A 13,206-nucleotide genomic window follows, 5' to 3' on the forward strand; every position below is an offset into this window, starting at 1 on the left:
ATGTAATTATAATACTGCTTAATTTTAATTTCAGGTATGTAATGTAGGTTGTTGACTTGATATTCTTATTTCCTTACTCTGTGTGGTAGGTATTAGCAGTAAATTATCCTCCAGACCTTTTCATCAGCATGTCCTTTCTGGGCTGTGCTCTTGCTTTAATGTATGCACAATAGTGGCATAGTTGTAGTGTTTTCTCTGTGGAGTGTTTAACAGTATTAAAAGGAGCAAACACTATTCCAGATGGTGTTTTGCAATGATTAGATTGCAACAGTGAGACGGGTTGTTGTTTTTAAAGGGTATACATGATATTTGGTAACAAAATGGTGCATCTGGCCTCGATGGAGTGCCTGGGAAGGACAGAGATATAATGCTGTTCACCTATAGCTGACCTGCTGCCTACACAAATCAGAGCATCCTTGGAGCAGCCGTGGCGGGTGGGCTGGGACTCGGGTGTTTCTGTGGTGGTGTGCTGCAGAGATGGTACATACTGGTGAAGCACACATGTCCAGGAGCATGGGGTTTAATAGGCAGTTGGAGAAACTGTGGAAAGATCATGGAGCAGAGGGGAAAAGGAGATGTGTGTTAAAGAGAAGAATGAACTGAGAAGAAATTGAGAATATGGCTAACGGGGAGAAATGTGAATAGGACAGAAGGGGGGAGGAAAGCTGTTTCTGATGGCTATCCCTAAAATAGTGAGAATTATAGGAGTATGAAAACTATTTCACATGTCCCGTATGTATGTGTATACATGTGTGTGTATATATATATACATATGCGTCTGTATAAGGTTTGAATCTGAGTATAGCCCTGATACTGTCTCTGGGTTTTTAAGCAGCTTTGGACAGCTTTTCAGTGCCACCTTATGAGAACGGAGGGTTTAAAGTCATGGTCATCTTGGCTCTGAGTGGCATTAGCTCTCAAGTTCGTAGTTGCTGAAGCATGTACACTTCTGTAGCACTAAACTTGTGGGCAGCATCTTCAGGAGCATGGTATTTGCATCAAAATGGTACAGACGTTAACCAAGAATTTTCTAAAGCAAGCATCCTTCATTTCAGCCTCAGTGACAGCCAGAGGTACTGCTACGCAGCATGATAAAATGCTTCAGCGCTGTTCTCTTCTGTGTCCACCCAACTCACCCACTCCTTTGGAAACTGCTTAGTCTTTTAGGGCAATCAGCATTCCCCTACATGGATTCGTTTAGACTGAACTGGTTTCACAGTTAAGACCATATATTCCTCTCCCTTTTCCCGAGCTGCTTTGTCGTTTTAATCCACCCTAATTCTATTTCCCTTTTAAAAGGTTATACCAAAGCTTTGGCTTTTTGCACCCTTCTTTTATACTGTAGCTCTTCAAAGAAAAGTTGAGGAATATTGTATGTTTGCACTAGAAGGAAGTGAAAACCAAGATGTAGTCTCTGGTCCTTGACATACCTACAGACAGCTGAGCAGATACCGTCCCCTTGCTCCTTAGTGCCAGACGTGACAACTGAGGCTGCAGTAGGGGAAAATCTTCAAAATGCAGAATTCAATGAGTTCCTAAAAGTGGCATGTAATTAATATGTTGAAAAGTAGAAATAAAACCTAAACTCCTGCCTCTTCCCTTCCCCTTTACTTTGTAATGCTGTTTCTGTTTTTGAGATATTTGCTGGACTTGTCTTTTGCTCCTGATGCTGCACTTCAGCTAGTTTTAAAGTCCCGATGCAGGGAACCTTTTCTCCTACACGAGCTCTGTACTCCAAGTATGTGCAGTACCTTTTTCTGACTTGACATTCATATGTGATTACTTCTGGATCAAAAGAGACGACAGCTAGAATTATCTATGAAATATTTATTCAAAAAATGCAGATGACTGGTGGGTACTTCTGAATAAGCCTGACTTGAATAATTTCTTGCAGAGGTTCTAATCTAAAAAAAACCCAAACAAACAAACAAAAAAAACAACCCCAAAACCACAAACCTATGAAAAGTTGCTTTGTAAAAATATGTGGGAAAAATTGGACTAACGGTGAGTTTTAGGCATCTAAGGTCAGCAGAAACAGAAGTATTGTGATAAAACTGCTACAAAACCTCACGAATAATTCATTACTATCAGTGTATCATCTTTCAGTAAGCTCATAGATGTGTCCTTTATGTTGGCAAGTTGACGCATGAAAAACCCTTTTTAATTTCAGGGGTTTTTTTCTCCATTAAAAGATTTTTGAATTTTAGTCATAAAAAGATAATACTGTGAAAGCAGCAGGTATGGCGAGAAGCTAAGCATCTTTTGGAATTCAAATGCCAATGTACTGGAGAATATGCCTGCTTATTGTCACATGGTTTTATTGTAGACAAAATAACATATTGGGATTCAATTTTTCTCTGCACCTTTTTTTCACATTAAATTAATACTTTGTGTGGATCCGGAGAACTTTTCAAAGTCTTCCAAACCAGACCTTTGGTTTCCTGGGGCTTCTGTCTTTTCAAGCAGCTGTGAACATCTCCTAATTAGATAAATTACTTTGTAGTGGGCAGAGCCACAAAACAGGAGGTGCTGGTTAAATTAAAGGGGAAAAATAGAAAAATCCATTCTCTGAAATGGAATGCCCCACTGCTTTATGACTATTACTGTTGTAAGGTTTTACATTTAAGTACCTGAGGTTTAAAATTAAATGTCTAATATAATTTGGCACTGGTAACATGAAGCCTGTGACTGCCCTCAGAGAAAATCTAGACAGCTTAGTTCAGTGTTTCAAATAGCTGTCTGCTTGATAGTGAGCGAATCGTGCAACTGGCTCACTATTTAGCTAAATACCACCTGCTGTTTAGCATAATTTTAAATGCAGTAGCATATTTGCCTTAAAAACTCAGAAATCTGAGAAGACTGTTCCAGCAGCACATGAAAAATTAATTCTTTTTACTTTTTTTTTTCTTACTCTTGTAAGTACTTGACAAAAGTAATTTTAGCAGCAAGAGAGAATAAAAACTGGGGGCAGTAAATCCCTGTCCGGGAACCTCTTGTGTAGATTCTTTATGGACCCAGAATTGATCTACATGTCAGATCCTGATGTAGTTTAAACTGTTTATCACCCTAATGGTGGTAGAGAAACCATGAACATCAACTTACAATCCTCCGTGAAAGAAATTGGTGTTTGCAGTCAATGAAGGAGCAGCTTAGCTTTATTGATAGATTTAGAACAATTACTGCTGCTGCAACTATTGGCCGAGAGGTTTTCCTGGATCGCATTGGAAGCCTGCAATTCTTTTTCTTTGATAAATCTTTTCCTTGATGGATCATTTTTTTCACCTGGAATTATCTGTAGTTGCTCACTGCTGGGGAATAAGAGGGTTGTCTGGTCTCAGGGGAGCCATCCGTAACCTGTTCAGGTGTTAAAGTTTGGTTCAAGAATGTACATCTGCACAGTTCCTCCTCTGCAAATTCAGCTTTTACTTTACTCCTTATATTCTTTTTCTTCTGCAAATTTTCTTAGCTAGAAAAGCAGGACTGTTTTGAGGAATCGAGGAAAAGCTGTCCGGGAGTACTGTTGTGAGGCATCTCAAACTTGAGTACAAAATGCAGTTTTTTCCTATGGAAGAGAGATTAATATTAACTAGTGGTGTTGCTGCCATTAATGAGAGATGGTGCCACCCTGCAATCTTTGCAGTTTGTACATCTTTAAAGAACTGGAGAGACAGATCCTCAAACTTAGCATCAGAGCTGCTTTTTTGATAGAAGAAACCACAGCCAGCTGTATTAGATTGCAAAAATTATGTTCATGAGACTTAACTCACAGAATACTGAGGATGTTATTTCCTACCTGGGGATGAAGTAGAAGCTTGTTCATTCTCTTTTTAAATGTCAGGTTTTATAGTTTGGCTTCTAAGACTATGTCCTGAGAATATCAGGGAGGAATTTCTTTCTTAAAGTTACAATATTAAGCACTTCTGAAACAGTGCTGCAAACAGGAGTTTGCATGGGACAGGGATTTCTTTCCTCTGGACTTGTAAATTGTCATTTGAATTCTAGCATGATATAAAATTCTGCAGTAAATCAAATATCTGTTTAAATATCATCCACTTAGGCTTTATCACTGTACAATTGCTTGTACGGGCCATTTGATCTCAGCTGTAATTTATGTAAGTTGTAATACCTGGTGTCTTTTGAGTTTCTAACAGTTTGGTGTTAGGGTTTATTAATGTAAAATTGAGTTCTCGCTGTGCCATGGGGTATGAGAGGTCATTGGAATGTTTATATTAACGCAGACCTTACAACTTGCCTTAGTTTTCTAATTTTAAGCTCTTGGAATGATTAAATGATGGAGTCTTGTGCTATACAGTCAGCTGGTTGGTTCAACTTTCTTCTGACAGTCATAACAATTTCATTTAAAAAGTGAACCAGAAAACATTGTTTAGAGTTGTTGGAATTCAATAGGCAAGTTCTTGACTAAAATAAATTACATCATTTCAAATAGATTTATAGAATTTCAGAATTACTTGTGTTAAGTGTATATAGATGGTTTAGGTTGGAAGAGCTTTTTTTCCAGGAAATAATTACTGAAAAGCAACTATACAGTAATTTTCTCCTTTTTTCTAGCTGCTCTAGGGCTACTCTGGGGTTTCCTGCAGTTGGTAATATTTAATATTGTAAAATTTGCCGTGTATAAGACAGTATATGTGCAATTAGTTTACATTGTCTTTAAGAATAGGAAGGAAAAGTGAATATTCATGTACTTTTCACAGCCTTTTGTGATCAACAGACAAATTGCTTCTGGCAAGTACTTCCAGAAGGAACCTTTGTCAGGGTAAACTCTGCTAACAACAGCCTTTGCTTTCTAAACAGCCTAACATACCTTGAGGAAACTTGGGTTATAAAGTACTACTTTTTAGCAATTTCTGGAAAATGATCCCCTTTCAGCATGAGGTTGCATACTCAAAAACTTCTAGTATTAAAATGTAGTTGACATTTTTGAGAAGCTCCTACCTGAAGTAGCCCAGTCGACCACAAATATTAAAAAATCCTATGCCACAATGTGCTAGGTAGCTGGACTCCCACCAGTGTAGTGTCTATGCCTTTACTCAGTCAAGAAAGGGAATAGGAAACTGATATTTTCTCAGAATTGCTGTAGCACCTTCCTTGTGGCTAATAATGCATGGCAAGAACTACCCTGCAGGACTTCAATTCAGATTGATTTTAATTTATACAGGGGGATATGCAGTTTTGCAACCTGTGGTTCCTCAAAATAATGTAAGGCATGCAGGGCAGAGCGATTGCTGTGCGTGGGGTGACAAGTAAGTTCCTTATAATAATAAATTGGTCTCGAAATTCATCCTTGGTTTCAAAGCAAATTATGAGTTGCCGCTCCTCTTTCTTGAGAAAGAGGACAGGAATATCCTTATCGTATTTTCACCAGTAATGAAATTTGCCAAATTGCCCAAGCAATCTGTCAGCACTACCTCATTTAGGCTGTAATTTCAGCAGTTTTCACCTGTGGAAATTTCATTGTCTGTGAGCGTTGTGTATCTCCTTCTGGAGCCTCACCATGAAGTATGTGAGGTAGAGACAAGACATTTGCAGCTAGATGTTCTGCTATATTATTCTCATAGTTGTCATTCATCATTTTTCCACTGCAGCATGATGAAGAAGAGGATACCAAAGACAGTCTGATATTTAAATAAGACCCTAGAAGTGGTGGTGTTTTATACTGATTTCTAGAACTTTTTAAAGGAGGAGGAAGCCATATCATTTCAGTGCTCAGCTAGAAAGAGGAGGTCAGCAAGGAAATCTGATTATTGTCTGACAACTTGAGCGTTAGTCAGAAAAGCATCATGTTGCCTGTGCCCTACCTGACCTTGAAGGCAGATGGAGAGAGGAAATGTGGAGTTTCTGAAGTGTGGGCAGATGTCCCATTTGTCTTTTCACTGAGCTTTCTTCTCCAAAATGGTGTTGGTATAAGGAGAAGTTCTCTGAAAAGGGTTTCAGAGCGTTAAATTAAATGATGCTTTCTGCCTGTGGTTCTTGTAGGAATGTGTTGGCATCCAGAAGCAGTAGGACCCAATGCTTACCCATTCCATTTTGTAGACCATAAGAATCTCAATTGAATGAGAACATTTGAGGTTGCCTTTCTTGGGAGGTTCGTACCAGTTTCACAAAGTATGAGGGCTTACGTTGTGTTCTCTGGGTATGTGTTTGTTGCCAAAATTATGGGAAAAGCCTGTCCTGTCATACAGATGAAGAACATCTGTATGTGAGGTGTTCCTGAAATTCTACCCAACATGCCATGCTAAAAAAAAAGTAATCGGGGCAAAAACCTCTGCAATCTGCTACCTCTGTGCAGTATGGGTTCAAATGCTGCTGGCTTGCTTACGGCTTTCAGTATGCCTTTCACCAGGGCATCCAGGCTGTGGGTTGCAGCTCAATAAATGCCAAACTGTAGATGAGCCATTGCCATTTGGTCTCTCTGGACTTCTCATCCGTCAAGGAACACATTGCTTTATGATGAGTTCAAAGAATGAAAGATATGAAAGTGGTTCTTCTCTTTCCGTATCCATGGTGGAGGGGGGAGATGGCACCAATAAACCCTTGAGGCTTAAACTGAGCTGTGTCATGATGTTGGTTTGAGGAGGACTTTGGGTACGTGGGCATTTCTGCACAACTTTGCTGGGTTTCGAATTAAGTACCTCAGTATTTACGTAGTGCTGCTGTTTAGATCCTGAGCTATATTATACGGATTTTTACTATTCTGCAGTTCTCCAGAAACCCGTCTGCTTCTCTTGTTTAAGGTCCTCTTCTTTGTGTCCCCTCCCTCCCCCCAATTAAAATATAAAGAACTGTTGCATTCAGCAATTAAGTCCTGCGCTTGGTTCCAAAATGGCAAGAAATGTGAGTTTTCATCTTCAGATAATTTGACATTGGCAACCTCATGCTCATCTTAATCTTGTTCACAGCCTGAATTGCCAAATGTCTGTCAGTAAATTGTTTATGTGACTAAATTAACTTTTTGAGTGGAACTATAAAGCTTTGTTTTTTCTCGACATTTACTTATGGATGCTTAAATGCATATTTTGCATTTAGTTTCACTTAAAATTTAAACTGAAATAGGAAAGCATATGGCATGTTCCTTATAATAGGGGGAAATTCCCCCCCCCCGGTTATTGATGTTGATTAATCTGACTTGATTGTCTAGCAATGTTCAATAAATCAGTGCTTTTTCTGCCTATAGTTAGGTCTGGTTGTCACACCTTCTCTGTTTGTCCCCACTCACGAGAAAAGAAAAAAAGAAAAAAACCTCAAACCAAAGCACTTAATTTTTATTACGGAGCATAAACTTTAGCCTGAAGGATAGTGAGAACAGGTTCTCATAAAGAGAACAGTGAATGTTCCCTTTATCAGGTCTTCAAGCTCGTGTCTGGGAGGCACTCCCCATTCCTGACCTTTCAGGCGCAGGGTTAGTGTGTTGCAGTACACCACTCGTGGTATCTAACCACCACCAAAAGTCAGTACTTACCAAGTAAAGAAAGTGGATTCTTGGCACTGATACCACTAGAAACGGGGCACTTTTAACTTCAGGTGGTGTTTTAAAAAATATATATCTCCACAGCTGTCTCCTTGTCTAACTTCAGCTGCAAGCTGGTTCTCTGTAGCTCAGGTGCTTGATGTTTGACAGATACAGCACTTAGAGGTCTGTAAAACACATTCTGTTCTCTGTTTCTGTATCAGTATCTGTCAGAATGGAAGGGTTAATATTGAAGGTGATTGCGCCCCTGTACAAAGTGAATTCTTCATCAGGGAGGCCGTCCTGTAATCTCATTTGTATAAAAAGGTAGTTTAATCTTTCAAAGGCTTTTTTTTTTTGTATGTTTGTAGTTTAAGATTGCTTTAATCTTAAATGTTTGCAGTTTGGAATGAGTTTTCCTGTGATGTTTCTTGGCAGGTCAGTCACCAGATAGTTTGAGATAGAGGATCAGCTGTGATTGTTTTTCCCGGTATCTCAGGAATAGATGTGACCTGTGGTCTTAAAATGTTTAAATAGTGGCTGAGACAGCAACTCACCGACTACATTCAGCAGCAGCAGAAGGACGAATCTTCTGGCACTAGCTATTAAAACCTGAAGAGCTGCATTTGATGTGAGGATGCCTGTATGTATTCAGGAGTGATGTATCTTGGCAATTATTATTGCAAGGAGATAAGTACATGAACCAGATTCACACAATATCCTACAGAAGTTTATGAACTTTGAAAAATAAAATCATGTTTACAGAGAACAATACAAATTGAGAGAGACATTCTCAAGTAAACATACAGAAAAGACATAATACTGCAAGAGCGAAGCATGACACTCTATAAACTCTTCTAATTCAAATACTACGGCTTAAAAATTTCATAAGCCCAGTGCATTCCCTATTTAAGGACCTTATAAGTAAGACTTAAGCAGGGAAATTGGTAAACTTCCCAGATCAGTACACTTTTCTTTTTCTTAATCTCTTCATCTAAGTTTATATAATAATAACATAAATTTTAAATTTAGATAAAGTTTAGTAAAGTTTTAAACATAAAGTTGAGAAAGTAAAATGTTACTGTATAGCTACCGTTGGAGTAATTCTGATTTCAGAATTTCTTCTTTTTATGTCCATACTTTGGTAGTTCAGATAGATGCTTGTAGTAATTAGATTTCTTGTTTAATGTATGTCCAGAAGCACGCTGCTTTGTTTTGCCAGGATCTGGACGAAGTGTGTGCAAGAAACACACACGATGCTTTTATTTCTTCTCCGGGTTAATGAAGTTTCTCTTCCAGTTAACATGAGAACGGTTGTCTCATCAAGCATGTCTGTTTGCAGGATTGGTTTCTTTCCAGTCCAGATCACAGAGTGTGGGGTGCAGGGATGTTGTGTATACGTTACCTATGGAATCCAACACTTCAAAGCTTCTTCACAGCATATACAGTTCAAGGAGTGAAAGAAGCCTCTGTGTTAAATCCGATACACAACTCCTTCACAACCTGCTGATTGTTGGGGGACAGCTGAAGCACAGAGACCTGGCCTTCCTGCAGATGGAAGAGCATCTCCTTTCAAGTCTCTGGGCCCTTCATTTGTTACAGTTGATATCATCCCTTAATTCAGCAACTGTGTGTGCCACCCACAGTCCAGGTCGATGAGGAGTATCCAGTTTACAAGTCACTCTGGGCGAGTGGCTTTTCTGATGCATGAATTTTGTAAGAGCAAAAGAAGGGCCCTGACTTTGGTTATCTAAACCCTCAGAAGAGCTGATAAGAACTAGAAGGAGTGCTTGATTAAATTTAAAAATTAAAAAAAAAACTTGTCAATGACAGTTATGTCATCTGGCACCTATAAAAGGTAGCAAAGACATAGCTTTATGTTACAACGTTTACTTTTCAGCTATAGGTTTCTGCAATAGGAAAATGTTTGATTTTTGCCTTTGATTAAGAGTATCCTTGGTGTTGCTTCCATTATTTCTTTTCCTTTCTGACGCTGGTGCTCATGGCATATGTAACCAGGAAAGCCTTAGACTTTTCCTACCTAGCATGATGCAATTAACTGCCTATTTGCTATACAGCAGTTATTCAGCTTTAATTGGAAAATGTTAATAGTGAAAGTATCTTGATTTTTTTCCAAAACACTGATACTAGGCCTTGTCACTGAAGTCTTGTGGACTGACAGTGGAAAGTTTCCTAACCTCTTCTCAATTACCAGTGAGTGGGTTTGATGCTTGAAGTTATCCACAGGTTATACAGACTGAAGGTTAAAGTACAAGAGTAGAGACGAGAGACGTGTTTCTGGCTCTGAGCATTTCTTTGAAGAGAGTCAGTTCTTCCTTTATGTTTTATTTTGCCTCTCTTGAAATACAAAGTAAATATTTTAGTAGGAAATGAATTCAGTAAGGCACAGGTTCATTATTTTCCAAGTGCCTTGAGACCTCAAGGCTCTATTTCAAAGCAAAATATTGTTAAATGAGGGGTTTTTGCAATTAGAAGACAATGCTGATTGTTAGATCAGGGCGGAGCTCTGACCTTCTTTGTGTAATTAAGGTGAATTTATTATGCATATCATTTTGACCAAGGATATAAAATAGTATTTGTCACACAGTGTTGTATGTACTTGATCATGGCATAGCTTGTTCATCCAAGATGTATTCTTTCAGTGGTGCTCCAAGTGTTAATTTTTCCACAAATCACCATTACTTGGGATGGTCTTGAGGGGTTCGCTAGGTCCAGTGTGCCACAGTTGGTAACTATTCTTGAGGTGTCTGATTATCTACCTGGCTTCAAAAGTGGGAGATAGACTAACCATCACATGACCTGGAATTGAACCAGGAGATACTGCCCTGAAACCATCCCACAGCCGTACAGTTTGTCTTCAAAAGGACTATCCATCTTCTTTCTCCATCTTGGGGTGGCTAAGAACTAGTTACCTGAAACTAATCCCCATAACTAGCTGCCTTTTGTAGTATTCCTCACCTCTCCATTTTGTATACAGTTGATGGCCAGGAGAAGCAATGCCCATAGCATCATATACCCAGTGTGTAGCAATTCAGGGTGACACCATGTAAAAATCACATCTCAACAGATCTGATGCTGCCCAGTGAAAACGTTATGCCAGAAGAATTAGAGACATCCCTTATACATCTAGACTGTAGATCTGTTCAGCGGGAGCCATGAAGTTAGTTTGCCTTGGGATGTGGTGGCATCCTGCAACATCTAAGATTTGCATCTCTTTCTGGTTTGTTGTCCTTACGTATTCAAACAACTTGTCACGCTTGATCTTTCCACAGGGCATATTCAACATACAGTACAAAGGAAGCAAATGCAAAGATGCATCTGTGTAATGGGGGATAAGATAAGTTCAGCAAACCGTGTTAACTCAGGGAGTAGTTCATAATATCTCTGTCCCTGACCTAAACCTGCTTTAGGCAAGATGTGCGGAGGAGAGATTGGCATCTCCTTCCCGGATCATGTTCTGAGGCTTGCTGGTCCTCTAAAATACAGTTAGTCTTTGCTTGTCTCACCATATTGGCAACACAGGACGGTCGCTTAGGAATAGGTGTTTCCTCTCCTTGTGTCAGATGGTAAATTCCTTCTGTGAACCAAGGAGCTCACTTCATAAGATGGCTTTGAAAGGGAGTTAACAGGATACGGTTGCTTCTTTTCTTCCTAGCGATACTTCGATTTCTAGGGAGCAGGATGGTGTTTTGCTAGTACTGTAATATGTTGCTCCTTAGGAGGGAAAAGGTAGTGAGCAATGTACTTCTGTGGTTTTTTTTTTTTTAAACATCATATTGCATTTTTGCTTTCGTGCTTCCTATACGATGGGCAGACATTGCATGTTAGTAGGAAATGAGCTAGAGGTAACTTTGTCTTTCCTTTAGATAATGGAGATTGTAACAAGGGTCTTACTATCTCCGAAATTATTGAAGCCAGTCCTTCCAATATCTATGCCTTACTGTCATGAAACTGACTTTCTCTCGCAAGTCTGTGGATGATGTCCCTCCCTTGTCACAAAGTGGCTTATTAGGCTGCCGAGTGGAAACGGTCCTGTCACGCCAAACATGCCTTCCAGTCTGCTTTGCTTGAGGCGTGCTACCACATATCAAAAGCCAGACCCTCCAAAAGCAGGGAGATCTTTTTTTGTCAAGAAGGAAGCTTTGTTTTTCTTATTTAATTGAAATTGCTATTAGAGGGAAGGAGGCAGTAACTTGGGCATTCAGTGGGGCTTTCTGTACATGACAGGATAGCTCTGTGATTTACAGGCTCTAGGCACAAGGCTGGAAAAATGGTAGACGCTGTGGAAAGAGAATACTCCTGAGGCTCTTTCATCTCCATCCCCCAGTTCTGCTCAGAGCTTCCTTTTAATTTCGTTCAGTGCAGCAGGTTAATTTAAGCCCTCGATAGCTTGACTGTCCAAGCTGAATTCAGCTAAACGATGACCGGATGTGCCTAATTCCTACTGAAGGTATGAGTTCTGTGTACTTTAAAAATATTTGCCTGTTTTTTTTCCTGTAGGCTGTAATCTTGTGCCACCCCTTCTCCCCCACTCACAAGTGTTTATTATCATCCGCAGACTTCTGCCAAGCTGCAGTTTTGACAGGATTTTAATGGCAGTCCTGTATATCCGTGCCTGACTCCAGCCTTCTGCAGTCATTGTGCAATTGCAGCATCCCTTTAACTTCAGTTTGAGGCAGAGAAGGAATATAAAGAACTTGATAGAACGTTTATGGTAATAGCTGTAAAGGGAAGCTGTAGAGCATTGGATTTCACAGCCAGAAAAATCTCAGCTCGGGGAAATGGGTCTGAAATACAACTACAGATGGTTTCAGTCTATTGCTTCCTCTGTTTAAATAAAAGGATTGCTTTTTTCGCCTCTATTTAAAACACATGTGTAGAAGATGAAAGTGTCCAGCTATTTTTTTATTATTCAGTCCACCAGCTACCGACATCTTTGCCTTATTTCATTTCAACACTAATGGCATAGTAAAAGTTCTGAAATGTCCTCTTTGGATTCAGTCTTCCTTGGGTCGCAGCAAAGCTTCCTGCTGCAGTCAGAGCTGTTGCTGTTGTTTTCGTCATCAGCGCTTTCTTTTTCCCCTTGAACCTGGTGCTATTAATTGTGTTGCTGCTTCTCCTCTTTAATTGATCCCATTCACTGGTCCCGCTTTTGTAACGTCTGACTTCTTGTCACTTCGACAAACCAAAAATCCAAATTAATCAATCTCCAACCACTTGAGAATAAGGCCGCATTGGGGAGCTGGGCTTGACAAAAAAGTCTAATTTCACTTTGAAAGCCTGTTGGAAAATTTTAACAAGAAGATGCAAGAAAAATGTAAACCAGATCAAGCTCGACTTTGGTCTGTGGAGAATAGCGTCACCTGTTGAGTTTGTTTCAAGTTTTTGTAAATAGGTGATTTGACAAAAATATGAAATAAATCAAAAGACATGAAGATAGAAGAGGTCAGAATATCCTTGTTTCCGCTGCAGATGGTTACACAGGAGAGAGGGTTGTGTGTGTATGAGAGAGAATAGGAACCATGGGCCAAAGATGAAGCTCTGCTCTTGGATTTTTGTATCTCAGCCTTTGTGCTGTGCTATTCCCATACCTTATATGTTGCCTCTTTTCCTCATGCTTTTTGCACCCCCAGGCCTTTTACCCTGGCCTGGGGCACTCATACCTGCTTATTATTGTCCCTCATTTTCTTCACCTCCTTGATTCCTATGTTGGATTC

At 39.6% G+C, this 13,206-nt stretch overlaps 1 protein-coding gene across 2 annotated transcripts in view; it reads left to right on the plus strand.

Moving 5' to 3' along the window:
• Positions 1-13,206, plus strand: part of AGAP1 (ArfGAP with GTPase domain, ankyrin repeat and PH domain 1) — a 267,477-nt gene that overhangs the window by 157,503 nt on the left and 96,768 nt on the right. The gene's annotated exons all lie outside the window — the stretch shown is intronic.

This window comes from Pygoscelis adeliae, unplaced genomic scaffold, assembly GCF_000699105.1.
Source record: "Pygoscelis adeliae isolate BGI_AS28 unplaced genomic scaffold, ASM69910v1 Scaffold63, whole genome shotgun sequence".
Lineage (NCBI taxonomy): Eukaryota > Metazoa > Chordata > Aves > Sphenisciformes > Spheniscidae > Pygoscelis > Pygoscelis adeliae.